This window comes from Myotis myotis, unplaced genomic scaffold (assembly GCF_014108235.1).
Source record: "Myotis myotis isolate mMyoMyo1 unplaced genomic scaffold, mMyoMyo1.p scaffold_m19_p_8, whole genome shotgun sequence".
In the NCBI taxonomy this organism is placed as follows: domain Eukaryota; kingdom Metazoa; phylum Chordata; class Mammalia; order Chiroptera; family Vespertilionidae; genus Myotis; species Myotis myotis.
This window is the reverse complement of record NW_023416390.1, coordinates 54,595,462-54,612,314: the sequence shown is the minus strand read 5'-3', so window position 1 is coordinate 54,612,314 and position 16,853 is coordinate 54,595,462. Positions and strand designations below refer to the sequence as shown.

Here is a 16,853-nt window from a genome sequence, read left to right as displayed (position 1 = left end):
TTGGCAGAAAATAAATGTCTGTCATTTAAGCCACCTAGCCTGTGGTGATTTGTTATGGCAACCCTAGGAAACTAATACATCTAGTAAACCAGTTAATAGAGAGAATATTTCTTCTGCGTATTAACTTCAATGCTATATGTCTTATAGCTTCAGAGAACTTCTGCAGCATACTTCTATCACATTTAAAAATCAACCTAAAACGTCAAGTTAGAATGCAATCAGTATCTTTGTAGGAAGCTTACCATCTTTGTCTTCAAATCTTCTAATACAGAATGTCTGAAATATTATAGCCTCATACTGTATCTTATCACATGTCAGAAAAATAAACTATTTTCCCCCTACATGAAATAAGTAAACTTTTCTCATTAACATACGCATATGTTTAAACAGGAGTACTATCTTCAAGGCTTTAATCATGTTTCTATAGCTAGAAAAGAAGGGAATATTTGAGAGCTCAGTTTGATACCATTTGTTTAAAAGTTTCAAAAGGGACTGGTGATTAAGATTCAGAGCTGCAGTTAAAGTCTTCTCCTCAGACCCTTGGTAGGATTTACCATCTTAAGAGTTTATGGGTGAATTAAAGTCCTGATAGACCTCATGCCCAACTACTTGCTCAATTACCTCCACATGAATGCTTTCCCCGCTCCTGATATCAAGTTCTGTAAAAATGAACATCTCTCCTCCACTAACATGGTCCCGTTTTCTTTAAATCCTTTCTTCCAGGTTCTGATGTGGTTGGAAAGGTTCGAGGAAATGACATCTTTGTGTGCAGCAGCGAGAATGGTGCCTGGCACCACAGGGACTCTCAGTCACTGGATTAAGGCTTACCCTAATAAACCAACTTTCCAGTGACACCGTCAGAAACCCGGTAGCTTCTTCAACAACTTCCTTTCCTTGGTTTCCCTTATTTAATCCATCCATGTTCTGCCAATTTTATAGTTTAAAAAAAATTATTCCTGACTGATCTCCCTGTCTCTAATCTCTCTCCTCTTCATCCAATTATAATGTTTTCTTCCTCTCTGTACCCCACAGAGTAGTTCAAAGTAATTTATTCTACTCAACTAGAGTTTTCAGCTATTAAATAACCATTTCCTCTGAAACCTCAGAAAGGTGTGTATATACAAAAGGTGTCTCCTCCAGTTGACAGAAGCCAAACATAAAAATGAAATGGGAAACCCCAAGAAATAACTATTTAATGTACTTCTGTCTTCAAACATTCACCAGGCTCCAAAGCTCTCCCAGCTGTGGTGCCATTTTTTTCCAGACCACGCCCCCACCTTTGGAAAGGAGCACCCAACTGGAGAAAATCTGCACCAGTATACCCCCTCCCTGCTGGGCCACCAACTGGACTAAAGCTGTGTTTCCTGTCTCGGCAGCTTTCTAACTAGCCGCCACTCCACTCTAGCTAATTTCATTCAAAGTTACACACTCAAGCCCCATGAAAAAGTTCCCTGCTTTTAGAGGAAACTCAGGTCATGGGCCTAAACTAAGGAAGTGAATTTTTCACTCATTCTGATTATTATAAATTTTCCTCTTAAGAGAGACTGAGTCGTGTGGTAGAAAAAGCATGGGCTGCAGAGTTAGATAGGCCTCAATTCAAATCCTGGTTCCCCATTAGAAGCGGTGTGATCCTTCTCTCCTGTTTTCTCACCTATAGAATGAGAATTCAATCTACTTCCTAGTGTGGTTGAGATGACTCAGTAAGGTGATGTATTTGTATATAACAACTAGCATGATGCCTGGCACAATAAAGTTACTTGATAAACATATCTCTTTATCTTCTTTATTAATTTAATTTCTCTCTCTAGTTTTCCAGCAATACGTGTATAAATTCACATTATGATTTCACAGAGACAGTGAATAAAAATATACCAGGGAGTAAAGAACAATAACAAAAAACTTACATAGCCTCACCATGTGCTCAACATTTTATGTTTTACATACATTAATTCACTCATTCTATGCTCCAACTACCATAAGAGTTAGGCAAAGAACTATTCAAGAATGGAGTCAGGATTTGGAACCTAGGCAATATGGCTCCACCATCGGTGTGCCTAAACTTCTGATAGACTGCCTCTCAACACAGAGATGATGTTTAATTCCTCTGATGTGCTACAAAGTGCTTGGTTCTATGGCACCCTCTGCCCAGAGGTGATCAACCTAGAGCAGTGGTCGGCAAACTCATTAGTCAACAGAGCCAAATATCAACAGTACAATTGAAATTTCTTTTGAGAGCCAAATTTTTTAAACGTAAACTATATAGGTAGGTACATTGTTATTAACTTAATTAGAGTACTCCTAAGCTGGTCTTTGCTAAAAACGTCCTCAATCTGATTGAAGTATGTTTGATGAGGTCGACCCCTTCCAACTCGTCTTGTATACTTGTTTCGTCTATCTCCTTTCGTTCATCCTCTCTATATGTCCAAACCATCTCAACATACCTAACCACTGCACAATGAGACTGCTGACTGACTGGCTCACTCAACTAGTGCATGAATCTCATGCGCCTCCCTCGCTCTGCGTATCCCGCGGCCCACCTGCGCCTCGTCTCCCATCACCCGACCGACCGACGGACCTACCGACACCCCCCCACTTCTTCTAATGCCACTTCTTCAAAATAGACTCGTCCAGGCCGAAAACCGACTTCTGCGCATGGGCCACAAAGTTTCAAACGCACTGTACGTGCGCTCCCACACATGGTATTTTGTGGAAGAGCCACACTCAAGGGGCCAAAGAGCCGCATGTGGCTCGCAAGCCGCGGTTTGCCGACCACTGACCTAGAGCAACTGATAAATAAATGGAGGACATGGACAGTTCCTAGAGGGGTGTGTTTTTTTTCCATTCAAACAATATTTAAAAATATGAAACCCAATGAAAAGTGATGAGACGGCATTTCCCCAGTAGAGTAATCAGAAAAAAGTTCTCCAGTCACACCCCACTCAGCTTCCAAACCTTACAGCATCCTCAAATTATAAAGTCAGAGTTGATTATTTTGGAGGCAGGTTCTCTAATGCCAGGGGAAATTTCTCAACACCATTAATCAGCTATTTGATATTGAGAAAAATCTCTTTGATTCCTGCACTTCTAGCACTGCTTCAATTTCCCCCCTCAAACTATAGCTTGTGATTTTACTTGAAACCCATGTTTATTGAATCTCTCATCATGTCTCTGACATTCCCCAAATAGGATCAAATTAAAAGGAAACTTAACTGGTAAGCCAACGAATAAAGAACAGAAGGAATCTTGAAATCTCTCTGCGAACTTCAGCTACTCAGTCTTCCCAACCTCCCCCTGGAGTCAAGCTAAATGGTTTTCAAAGGTCAGAGCTTTTTGGAAGTCTGACTTATTAAAGTCACAGATAAACTCAGATTTTATGGATTATCTTTCCTGTCTCTCCCTCTTTTTTCTTCTAATTTCTCGCTGTTATTGCTGTGCATAAGCTCTCATATTTTTTTTATCCCCTCATTCATAGAGAATTACAAGTATGAACCATTGATCCTATTAATATTAGAAACTGAATCAGAACTAAATTACTGTATTGTGTGTGCTCACATAGAAAATTATTGATGACCTTAAGCATCTCACAGCAATTGCAATTTCATGAATTTGTAAATCCAAAAGATATATGTTTTAAGTAATGCAAACTTGTTTTCTACCATTTATAAATTCTGGATCTCTATGAGGGAGCCAAGTAATTTCTGTTTTCTTTATTCTAATATCTGAACCACTTTTCTGGGTTTCTCAATATAGAAAGAAAATGTCTGTGAGACTCATTCTTTTGGCTGGTGGTTCTCATTAACCTTAGATAGGAGAAATCTCAGTACATAGATCAAAATAAAAGGGCCATTTGGCAATAAATTCAATGTATCACTACCTTGACCACTAAAAGAGAAAGTAGAATGAGTAATGCCTGGAGCAGGCCTTTCTATGGAGAGGTGCCTTCATTCCCTGATGAAATTCTGTCACTCATAGAAATTTTTTATGGAGCCTTAGATAGTTCACCTTGTACCCTGAAGAAAGTATCGTGGATTTTTTATGAGACTTACTACACTATACATAACAGATTGGAAAGGAAAAACTGAAGGATAAGTAAATCTGCAGAAACAAATTGTGTTCTGTCATCATCCTTAACTAATGGCATTGACTCTGCTCCAAGGCTGCCTCATTTTCCTAAATTGGCATTTGAGAAATAGCAGCAAGTCTAGTTCCCTTTTCCATTTCTCAACAGAGGCCCCACTTCTGCATCACTCTCCTTTTCTTTTCCCATCCTCTGGCTGTCTCCAATTATATCATCTTTACATGCCCATCCTAATACCAAACCGGTAGATATTGAACAGGGATTAGAGGTGGCACACTCTCAGTTCATTAACTTCTTGTCAGGTTGGAAGCTTTCAAAATTGGGCCTAAGAAGGACTAAAATCTGGTAGGGTAAACATTTGAGTTTCTTTTTGCCTCCTCTAAAATTCCATGCTACCAGTGAATAAGGGACTCTGTGTTAGGTAAAGCGCGCTATAATGAACATCCCAGCTGCACTACAGTAAAGTTGTCAAGAGTATGGACTCTGGAGACAGATGCCTGGGCTCCCACTTGCTAGCTACATGTACTTGGTTAAGTTAATTAACTTCTTTATGCCTCAGTTTTATTTCTATAAAAGAGCACCTTCCTGATAGGGTACTTGTAAGGATTAAATGAAGAGGTACATGTGAAGTACTCACTAGTAGAATCATGCCAGGACCAGAGTAAATGCTATATTAGTCATTATGATTTCACATGAGATGTTAATGCCCTTTCAACATTCCCAAGAAGTGGTTGTTTATCTTATGCTTGATTTTCCCAAGAACAGGGAACTCATTATCTCCCAGGGTGACTTACTATTATGTTTAATATTGGAATGTTGATCTCTCTGTAATGAGAGATCAACATTTTCCTTTTAGTTCCTACGTACTAGTCTGAGGACCACATTGGAGTGATATAAAAAAAAGATAATTGATATTTGAATTGATATATTTTCTCATTTTCTCTAAGTTAAACATCCTCCATTCCTACAATCATACACATATAATATGGATAAGTATTTAATAACTATTTTTCCCATGATTTTCTTAAAGAGTGGTACCCAGAAAGAGGGTCTGAAAGCACAGTTCCCCTCATTCTAGAGCAGTGGTTCTCAACCTTCCTAATGCCGCGACCCTTTAATACAGTTCCTCATGTTGTAGTGACCCCCAATTTCATTGTTACAAATGGAACATAATTAAAGCATAGTGATTAATCACAAAAACAATATGTAATTATATATGTGTTTCCCGATGGTCTTAGGCAACCCCTGTGAAAGGGTGGTTTGACCCCCAAAGGGATCGCGACCCACAGGTTGAGAACCGCTATTCTAGAGGAACTTCTAAGAATGGAGCTTCTAAGTTCATTTTGGAATTTTTTTTAACATCCCCATAACATTACCGCATGTAAAACTCTTAAGTCTTTTCTGTATGACTACTACTAAATTGCATTTCATCATTGCCTTTCCGGGCTAGTGCAATTTTTTTTCTGTTTTTTTGTAGGATGGTGGATGGTATGGCATGGTTGTAGGATGGTGTAAGGCAAGCATGTCAAATTCAAAGGCTAACACAGGCCAAATAAACGAGGCATGCGACCCACAGGCCACGAGTTTGACATGCTTGGTGTAGTGTATAAGATGGGAGTAGTAACTAGACAACCTTATAATTATTCTTGTTAAATTTCATGCTGGCACCCGCCTATAACTTGAGTTTCTTAAGATACTTTTGGATTTTAGTTCGATTAACCTTCTTTACATCATACATCACTAAGTGTCCTCTTTCTTTTGATAACCAAAAACATGTAGCCATCATACAATAAGGATGAAAGAGTGCTGAGAAAACCAGTGTCCTACTTTTATTCCTAGTCTCAAAAATAATAGGCCTGAGGTACTTCTTAACTGTTCAGGATATCTGTGTACCTCACAGATTTGTTTTTGTTTTTGTTGTTTTGAAGTTAAATCTTTATTGTTGAAAGTATTACATATGATTAAAAAAAAAAAAAAAAAAAAAAAAAACCCCGAATAGCTGCGATCCTGAGAAAGAAGAACAAAGTAGGAGGGATCTCAATACCAGATACCAAGCTGTATTATAAAGCCACTGTTTTCAAAACTGCCTGGTACTGGCACAAGAACAGACACATAGACCAACGTAATAGAATAGAGAACCCAGAAATCGACCCAAACCACTATGCTCAATTAATATTTGACAAAGGAGTCAAGATAGTCTCTTCAATAAATGGTTCTGGGAAATCTGGTCAGACACATAAAAAAAAAAAATGAAACTAGACCACCAACTTACACCATACACAAAAATAAACTCAAAATGGATAAAGGACTTAACATAAGACGGGAAACCATAAGAATATTAGAGTAATCCACTGGTAGCAAAATCTCAGATATATGCCGAAAGAATTTCTTCACTGACACAGCTCCTAGGGCAATGGAAACTAAAGAGAAAATAAACAAATGGGACTATATCAAAATAAAAAGCTTCTGCGCAGCAAAAGAAACCATCAACAAAACAACAAGAAAACCCACTGCATGGGAGAACATATTTCCCAATGATATCTCCGATAAAGGTTTAATCTCCAACATTTATAGGGAACTCATACAACTTAACAAAAAGGAGATAAACAACCCAATCAAAAAATGGGCAACGGACCTAAATAGACATTTTTTGAAAGAGAACATACATAAGGCTGAGAGACATATGAAAACATGCTCAAAGTCACTAATCATCGGAGAGATGCAAATCAAAACGACAATGAGGTACCATCTCACACCTGTAAGAATGGCTATCATCAACAAATCAACAAATGACAAATGCTGGCGAGGATGCGGAGAAAAAGGAACCCTCCTTCACTGCTGGTGGGAATGCAAACTGGTGCAGCCACTGTGGAGAACAGTATGGAGGTTCCTCAAAAAACTAAAAATGGAACTTCCATTTGACCCAGTGATCCCACTTCTAGGAATATATCCCAAGAAAACAGAAACACCAATCAGAAAGGATATATGCATCCCTATGTTCATAGCAGCACAATTCACCATAGCTAAGATTTGGAATCAGCCTAAGTGCCCATCAGCAGATGAGTGGATTAAAAAACTGTGGTACATCTACACAATGGAATACTATGCAGCTATAAAAAAGGAAGTAACTTCTAGCATGGATGGAGCTGGAGAGCATTCTGCTAAGTGAAATAAGTCAGTCAGAGAAAGATAAATATCACATGCTCTCACTCATTTGTGGATTATAATGAACAACATAAACCAATGAACAAAAACAGATGTAGAGACAGAGAAGCATCGATCAGATGCTCAAGACTCAGAGGGAAGGCAGGCGAGGGTCAGGGTGAGGGGGAAAGATCAACCGAAGGACTTGTATGCATGCATATAAGCATAAGTGATGGATGTGGACAACAGGGGGTGAGCGTGAGGGCAGGATTGGGGGGATGAGGGGACATTGGGGGGATAAGGACACATTTGTAATATCTTAATTAATAAAGGGGAAAAAATAAAAAAATAAAGGACCAGAAGGTTGAGAACCTCTGCAAAAAAAAAAGTATTACATATGTCCCCCTCTCCCCCGCATTGACCCCCTTCTAGCCCACTCCCTCCCCTCCCCCAGGCATTCACCATTCTATTGTCTTTGTCAATGGGTTATAAATATATGCATATAAGTTCTTTGGTTGATCTCTTCCCATCCTCCTACCCTCCCCTGCTTTCCCTCTGAGATTCAGCCGTCTGTTCCATGTTTCTATGTCTCTGTATCTGTTTTGTTCATCAGTTTATTTTGTTCATTAGATTCCACATATGAGGACTCACAGATTTGTTTACCTCTGAAGCAGTGGTTCTCAACCTTGACTGCACATTAGAATCACCTGGGAATCTTTTAAAAATCCTGATTTCTGGGCCTCATCCTCCAGAAATTCTGTTTCTTTGTTACTAATGTTGTGGCCCCACCCCATAACAAAGAAACAGAATTTCCGGAGGATGAGGCCCAGAAATCAGGATTTTAAAAAGATTCCCAGGTGATTCTAATGTGCAGCCAAGGTTGAGAACCACTGCTCTAAAGGTTAAAAAGCAAAATAAGGTTTTTAGAAAAATTTTACTTATAAAATTATAGAAATGAACATAACGCCAAAAGGTTAGCCTAAAAAAATTATAGTGAACTTACCAAGACTATGGGGGAAAGTCTCAAACTTTAACCCTAGATCCTTTTTGCTTGTTCAGTTCCCGACTATCCATGCTTCTCTTCATGAGTCACTCAGCTGAGAACCACCTCTTCCCTCCACACAGCGCCTTGCACATATCTCTGCTCTGCATCCCAGCCAGCAATTAAGAGCTCTGGCTTTCTTGCCCTCCACTGTCCCTAGGTAAGACTTTGCTTTCCAGGAATTCTTAGGGAGGCCTTTCTCCCAGACCTGCCCTGAGAATCCTGCTGCTCATGGTAGTGATCTCTTCGTCCTTTGATTAGCAACCCCTTGGCCTTTCACCTCAGCTTAAATGGGAACCTGACTTTTGCCTTCCATCCTCTCATTTGGGCTTGAAGCACCCCAAGTCCCCTCTTACTCTAGTCATTTGTACCCCAACCCTTGCCGATTGTGGCTTAGTGCCAGTTTGCTCCTTTCTCCCCTACAGGAATCTGCATTTCTACCTGCCCAGGTTATATCATTTATGACTCTGAGAGGAAAAAAGGAGGGGAAGGGAATAGAAAAAGGAACCAGTGGAAACAACAAAGATAAAAAGTTCCATCTGCCTCACATGTTTTGCCAAGAGCCAGAACTGCTCAGTCAGTGGCGTAGGTTTTAAATTCCATTCACTCAGACAGAATTTCCTCAAAAAGATCTCTAACTATAGCTTCTCTGTCTTGGCCTCAGGACCCTCTTACAAGCAGTGCCCCTGCGGGTTGAGGCCAAATACCCAGGACTGGCCAGTTCCTCTGGAGCTTGGGCATCAGCCAAGCTCAGAGGCCAAAGCGAATAGAAGAGGGAAGGGGCACAGATGGAGAAATCAAAGGGGCATTTCCCAGTTAAGACGTCAGCACTGCTTTTTTTAAAAAGAGTCTTGTTTTTAAGATCCTGTTAATTCAAAATGTAAATTCTTGAGAAGCATGCTTTCCTTCCACCAGTGGCTCACTTTTTTTCTTTTTCTGCATTTGCAGTATTAGTTAGGTTTTATTTTTCCATTGCACACAAGAAAGCTTAATGTTTGATATCAGTAAGGTAGTTATAAAACACAAGGCACTGAAGGAAATTAATTCTTCATTCTATGTCAGATGAGTAAATGGAACATGTTAAATCATAAACCTATTCATCATTTTAGATACTTTCAAAATGATTTCCTTTTTATAGAATAATTTCATCACGAGTAGAAATATCTCAGGCTTATTTAGCATCTAGTTTAACAGAGGGCAGTGTTTTCAAGCGGACAGGCCACTAGACTGAGAATCAGAAGTTCTAAATTCTAAGCCTTTTACTGATGTGAGGAACTCTGGGTAAGGTCTCGAACTCCTTATCTGAAAAATGTAGGAACTGAACCAGGAGCCTCTCAGTCTTTTTGTGGTTACAGTCTTTTCCCTCGTTAATAAGTTGAGATGCTGACAGTATAGTACCGTAAAGAGAAGAAACGCACTTGGATTCAAAAGATTCAGATTTTAATCTGAGTTTTGCCTCTGACTTTCTTTGTGACTTTGAGCATTTATCCTTTCCTGTTCCCTCATCTGAATAAAAAGGAAATAGAACAGATGGCGTCTAAGGACATTCCCAGCTCTAAAATTTTACAACAAAGAAAAATGACAGTGGTGCCTGTGCTGCCTTCCATTTGCATGTTTTACTCCAAATAGCCCGAGAAGCTGGAACACACACCCCTCCACGTGCACCTTAGTTCCCAAGGAAAAAAGCTGTCTTAAGAGCCTCTTCCCCTCTCTCCTAAGTACCTGAGGTCAGGCTCTGGAATCCAGCATAAACATTATTATTTCTAGGCTTCATCCAACTGACCCCTGTTGACCATAAAGCAAAGACAACTAGTCTTTGCCTTCTGCTTATAAATATACTACTTAGGGGAGAGAGTGACTTCTTAAAAGCAAAAACAACAACAAAAAAAAACACTATTTGTCAAACTTGCTTTTTAAATTTTCTTACATGAAAATCTGCTTAAACCTAAAATATTTGTGTTTATAATTTCTGGATTTCTCTTAAAATGCCCTAACTATTCAAGTAAAGTGTCTTTGCTTCAAAAGGAAGTCAGAGCGACAGTCACGGGTGGTTTACAGAACAATTTCTGGTGTCTTTGCTTCATTTCAATATGTTGCCATGATTGGCCGTTGATAGTTACAAATAAGGAAGTTTTCAAGTCAGGGGATTTCTCAGTGGAAGTTCCCAGTTCAACACAAGGGAGAGCTCAGGGAGGCTTGGGCAGCATTCTAGAGCCTGTGTATAAAGCTTTCAGACTCTGTAACTGCCCACATCTTTAAAGAGGAATAGTCTGTGAAGGAAGACTTGTAAGCTGAAGAAGAGGTGACCAAAAACTTCAGTCGTTCCTATTGATTCGCAACCTAAAGCAAGGTGGCCAGGATGTCTTAAACTGAAGTGTGGCTGACTTGTTCTCCTCTTGCTTCTGCTAAGTGAGTAATTTATGACATGATTCAATAATACCTTTGTATTTATTGTCATAGTTAGAAATTTGACGTTTACAAAATAGGGTCCTTAGCTAAAACTAAAGGATAATTTAAAATACTGTGATACTTTTTACACTTTTCCCAACATTTAAAATAAAATTGATGTCTACTTGAAATGATCATTTTTTTTTTTTCGTTTATATCTGGAACATACACCTTCTCTGAGTGGTTTTTATAACAATGTAAGACTTAAAAGATATGTAGTTAGCATAAGTTAAGTTGCATATAGCTTACTAGGTTGAAAAGTACACTAATACTATATATAGTCATACTTCTTTTGGGTTAAAATTTTAAAAATCAATTCCTGTCTCATCCAGTGTATTCATTCAAACATTAACTAAAGTTTATATTTTTCCATTTTCTAAGAAATACATGTTAATGAATATATCTTTACAATAAAGTATTAACCTCATGGAAAACTTTCCATTTCCTATCTTAAAACATTTAAACTTACATAATTAGAGTAATCTAGTCTTCTTCTATTACCAATTGACTTCTATGTTCAGAAACAAAGATGAATACTAAAGACTGTATAGTATTTTCTTAAGTATTTTCTTAATGATAAGCCTAGGAAATGTTGGTAGTTCAAAAAGAGTAAACATCAAGAATCATTATCACTATTGTTATATTAATAGCTGCCGTTTATTGAGTGTCTCCTGGAGGAAAACAATCACAAGATCTTCCAGTTCAAGGCAGAACCAGGGCTTAAACAAGATCTCATATCACTTTTTCCATGGCTCTCTGTTTCCACTGCCCTGCCTTCTTACAACATTAAAACAATATTTTGAGATGTGTTATCTGAACTGCAAAATGATGGGGGAGAAAGGAAGATGACCTAGCCAAGGGCCCAGAGCAGCCAAGTCATTCACTGAAGCTTAGAAGTTATTTCCAAGTCTCCCTTCTCTTCACTCATCCACCCCATTTCCTCACTCCCTCCAGGGTGCACTCTTACCTGTTCACGGGCGCACACAGCTATCTATCTCCAGGCAGGAGGGATGTGGGCTGTATATCAAGTCCAACCTGACTGAGGTTCCTGATAGCAAGTGACCAGGGCCCTGAAGGAATGTCCGGATACTTCTTTTAAACACTTGTGACAATAAAAGAGATGGCCAACTGGAAGATTTAAAACAAATCTGTTAAATTCCTCCCAAAAGGTTCTGGTTGGAATTTCATAAAACATACACTGATTTGATGAAAAGAATCATTCTTACAGTAGAGAACTTGCCTGTCTGCAAACATTCTTTCTCTCCATGTACTTAAGGCCTCAGAAAACATATAGGTCTTTGTTTATAGTAAACTGTATTTCAGCATGTTTTATTTTCTTTGTGTGGGGTGGTGGTTTTAAAAAGTGCTTGATTTCATAATTTTATCTTGCATTTAGCCATTATATCAATCCTTTATTCTAAATTATTTTAGGTAATTTACATGTGAAGTCTACATAGAAAAAATATAATTTCGTAGCCTTTTTTTTTCCTTCTCACCACATTGTCCAGAACTTCTAGAACAGTGTTTAATAACAGAAGAGATAGCAGCCAACCTTGTCTCATTCTGATCTCAGTGGGAATTTCCCTAGTGGTTAACATTAAGAATGACGTTGGCTATTGGTTTGAAGTAAATAAGCTTGTTATAAAAACCAGATAACTACCAAATACATTTCTAACCCGAGTTTACTAAAGGTGTATCAAGACTTCATGTAAAATTATATTCAATGTCTTTTTTATATCATTAGAGACAACTGTATGGTTTCCTATATAGTTTTAAACTATATAGTACTGTGCTGTTACACAATACAATAATTTCATTTTTTTTAAATTCTGTGATACCAAAAATCATGTCCCCAGTAAAAAGGTAGATTTATAGTTTAACGTATATATATTTTTTTGCTCTGGTTAAAATAATAAATTGATCAAAACCAACCAAACCAAACCTACACATTTCCTCATTTTCTCTTCAATCCACACTTCTTAGATGCCTCTCCCCTATTATTTTGGATTCACAATTTAGTTCACAACTCAAATTAACAGAAAAGAATGAAAACAATGTGTCACAGCCAAAAAGCCCTCTCCCGGCAGAGCAACCAGATACTCAAACAAAGCAGCTGTTCCTGCATTTTGTGCAAAAAGCTTTCTCCCTATTATGACAGCGCCAGTTGCAGACCACAATTCAGTTACAACCGACAGTGGTATGCAAAATGTGTCCAAATTCACTGATCTTACACCAATGTATGCTGAATAAGAAATGTCTGTAATTTACTGAGAAATTTTGCTTTCATATTCTTAAACGAAATTAATCTGTATTTTTTATTTTCTGATTTAAAAAAATACCGGTTTACCATGCTTTCAAAAAGTTTAATGGGCTTTATTTGCTCTTTGAAATGTTTAAAGAGCAAACCTTAACACTATTTATCCTTGGCACCCACTTTTGGTTGTTTTGTTCATGTGATTTTGTTTTTATCAAATTTTTCAAATCTATTAGCTTACATGGTATTCCCTTGTACTTTTTAAAAATCATCTCTATAACTATGTGGATAACCCTTTTTCATTACTTATTTTGACCATTTATGTTTTCTCTCTCCCTCTCTTTTTTTTCCTGATTGGACATGTCAAAGAGTTAATCTGGATGTATTACTTTTATGGTTTTCATTTTTTCAAATAATTAGTTTTTTTATATTTATTAATATTTCTTAATGCTTTATTTTAGAATATCTTACTTTTCTGTTCTTGCGTTGAATGATTAGTTCATATTTTTTTTTTTTCTTTCTTGTTTTGTAATGAAAACATTTAAGGCTAGGAATTTTCTTTGAGTACCATTCTAACTACATCTCACTTTTATATGTCACTTTCACATGGCCATTATTTTATGTTTTTTTCATTGTAGTTTTATTTTCTCTTTGATCCAAAAATTACTTAGGATAATAAAGGGTTTTTTTTAGTTAATAGGCTTTATTTTTTAGAATAACTTTAGATTTAGAGAAAAATTGAGCAAACATTACAGAGTTTTCATATACTCCATCACACACAGTTTCTTCTATTATTAACAGCTTACATTAGTATGGTACATTTGTTACACTTAAGGAACAAATATTGATACATTTTTACTAACTCAGTCCATAGTTTATTCAGAATTCCTTAATTTTTCCTTTTTTCCCCCTTTAAAAAAAAATTGAGGTAAAATTCACATCACATAAAATTATTTTGAATACTATTGTAAGTAGAATTATTTCCTTAATTTCATTTTTGGATTATTCATTGATGATGCATAAAAGCACAACTGATTTTTGAGTGTTAACCTTATATTTAGCAACTTTGGTAAAATAATTTGTTCATTCTTATGGATTCTTTGGAATTTTTTTATACATAGGAACTAGATGCCTAGTGCACAAAATTTGTGCATGGGTGGGGTCCCTAGGCCTGGCAGGCAATCAGAGCCGATTGGAGCCTTCTGGCTGCCAGCTGGGGCCTTCCTTCATTCTGCGCTGCCCCCTGGTGGTCAGCACATGTCATAGCAAGCAAGTGAACTCCTGGTCTCCTGGTCGAACTCCCGATGGGACACTTTGCATATTAGCCTTTTATATATATAGATAATATCTGAAAACAGATATTTTCATTTATTCCTTTCTAATTTATATGCCTTTTTTTTTCTTGTTTAAATGCTTTGGCTAGAACTTTAGGACAATGTTGAACTGCAGTGGTCTTGTTCCTGGTTTTAAGGGGAAACCTTTCAGTTTTCACCATTGAGTAATATGTTAGCTATGGAATTCTCATAAGTTCTCTTTATCATATTGAGGAAGTTTCCTTCCATTTCTAGTTGTCTGCTTCTTTTTATTTAAATCATGAAAGGGTGTTGGATTTTGTCAAATGTCTTTTCTGCATCAATGGAGATAATCATGTGGGGTGTTTTTTTTTTCTTTCTTATTCTATTATGTGGTATATGCCACATTGAATGGTTTTCTTCTGTTTAACCACCCTTTCATTCCAGGGATAAATCACATTTGGTCATAATGTGAAGTCTACTTAATATGCTATTAGTTTAGTTTACTAGTATCTTGTGGAGAACTTTTGCATCTTTATCTGTAAATGATTTTGGTTGTTGTTATTTTTTATCAATTCTTTAATAGTTATGTAAATATATTACAGAAGTAAAAAGTGTTTATAATTCATTTACAAGTGCAGTCTGTTACACTATTAAATGTTACTTGACCTGTTGCATAAAGTAAATAATGCATGAGAATTAGTCCTGAAACTGTTCGCTGAAGTTCTATTTCCAAACCAGTGGATTAAAAACACAACTGTGAATGGTACAAAGACATAAAAACTCATATTATGATAAAATAAATTGCAAAAATAGATAATCCACATCCTACCCGAATAATATAAGAACTCAGCAGTTTTCCGCAACTTAAACATGAGGTCCACACAGAAAATATTAAAGATATCTTTCAGTGTGATGAAACTGTATAAAGCTAAAATAAGCTCATTAGATGACCAATGTATCAAAAGTCAACAGAATTTAGAAAATACATCTAATTCTAAAGTAAGCAGAAGTAAAAAGTCAGTTTACAAAGAATTATAACTGCTCTCCATCATCAGAGTCCAAATCATACTTCTTTCCTTGATAGTTTTCTTTTCCAGCTTTGGGAAGTTTGTTCCAAATTTCTTTTGGCTCTGAAATGGTAGCTCCATTAAATTCCCATCGTAATTAAGAATATCAGAACAACCAAGCCTCCATTCTAAAGTTTCTGTGGCGAAGCCATCTGTATTTCTAGGCCAGTAAGTCAAGCAACATAATCTTGTGTTTTTCCGTCTTTTACCAGTGCTAATGTGGGAATGATTTTGATCCTCAGTCTCAAAAAAAGGAAAGGTGCTTTTCTACATTCAGCTTCAAAAATGTGGTCTCCAGATGTTTCTCGGACAATATTACCAAGTGAATGTCTAGCATTTTACACCCGAATGTGGAGTCTCTGTAGAAATGGCAACCCACTTTTTTACTCTCTCTGACTTCTTGAAAAAAGTCTCTCTCACTGGGGATTTCTCTGTAGTCCCCAGGTCCTTTTTGAAAGTCATTCTTGTTTCTGCTGTTAAGCTTTTCTTAGTGCCTCGAATCTCTTTTCTTTGAGGTGTTCCAATTCATCCTCATCCATCTGATCCAGTTCCTGAATTTCAGCATCCAAATGTTCTTCCACTAGTTTGGTAGTCTGAAGCAACCGATTCTCCAGGACTTTTAAAAACATCTCAACAGAGGCATTTGCTTCCATTCTTTACAGTTCAGCCTTGCTGGGCTCTCGGCGATACCTGAGAAATGACGGACCACTGGCTCCAGAAGAACTGTCCGCTCTGGCTTCAGCCTCGCAACAACTGCTAGTGGCTAATAACAGGCTGTCACTTTTACCTCCAGATTGGCAGGGTTCCTTCTATATTTTACAGCCTGTGACCCTGAGGAATTGAGAGGGGAGAGGAATATTGGTTTTTAGTTTTCTTTTATTTCCGTGTTTTGTCTGGCTTTGGTATCACAGTAATTCTGGCTTCATAGAAAGAGTTAGGAAGTATTTCCTCCTCCTCTGTATTTTTAAAGAGTTTGAGAAGGACTGGTGTTAATTCTTCTTTACACATTTGATAGAATTCACCAGTGAAACTGACTGGTCCTGGACCTTCCTTTCTTAGGAGGTTTGTGATTACTGATTAGATCTCTTTGTTATAAGTATGTTTATATTTTATATTTCTTCTAGATTCCGTTTGGGTAATTTATGTGTTTCTGGGAATTTGTACATTACTATTAGGTAATCTAACTCGTTGGCATATGATTATTCATAGTATTCTCTTATTATCCTTGTTATTTTTGTTTAGTTGGTAGTAATGTCCACACTTTCATTTCTGATTTTAATTATTTGCTGTTCTCTCCCATTTTCTTATAGACTAGCTAAAGATTTATTGTCAAGCTTTTCAAAAACTGATTTTGACTTCATTGACTCTACTGTTTTTTCACTCTCTATTTCATTTATCTCTGCTCTGATCTCTATTGTTTCTTTTTTTCTGCTAGCTTTACTTCTTTTCTAGTTCTTTGGCATGTCAAGTTAGGTTACTGATTTCAGACTTTTCTCTTTTTTAAAAAATGTAGATGTTTACAGCT

At 37.2% G+C, this 16,853-nt stretch overlaps 1 protein-coding gene and 1 pseudogene across 1 annotated transcript in view; one reads left to right on the top strand and one right to left on the bottom strand.

The window, feature by feature from the left end:
* Positions 1-10,448: 10,448 nt before the first annotated feature.
* Positions 10,449-16,853, top strand: part of TANK (TRAF family member associated NFKB activator) — a 105,603-nt gene continuing 99,198 nt past the window's right edge. Inside the window, exon 1 of the mRNA XM_036318634.1 lies at positions 10,449-10,673. The gene's annotated coding sequence lies outside the window, so the exon portion shown is untranslated. The remainder of the gene's footprint in view (positions 10,674-16,853) is intronic.
* LOC118662045 lies at positions 15,294-15,981 on the bottom strand (annotated as a pseudogene).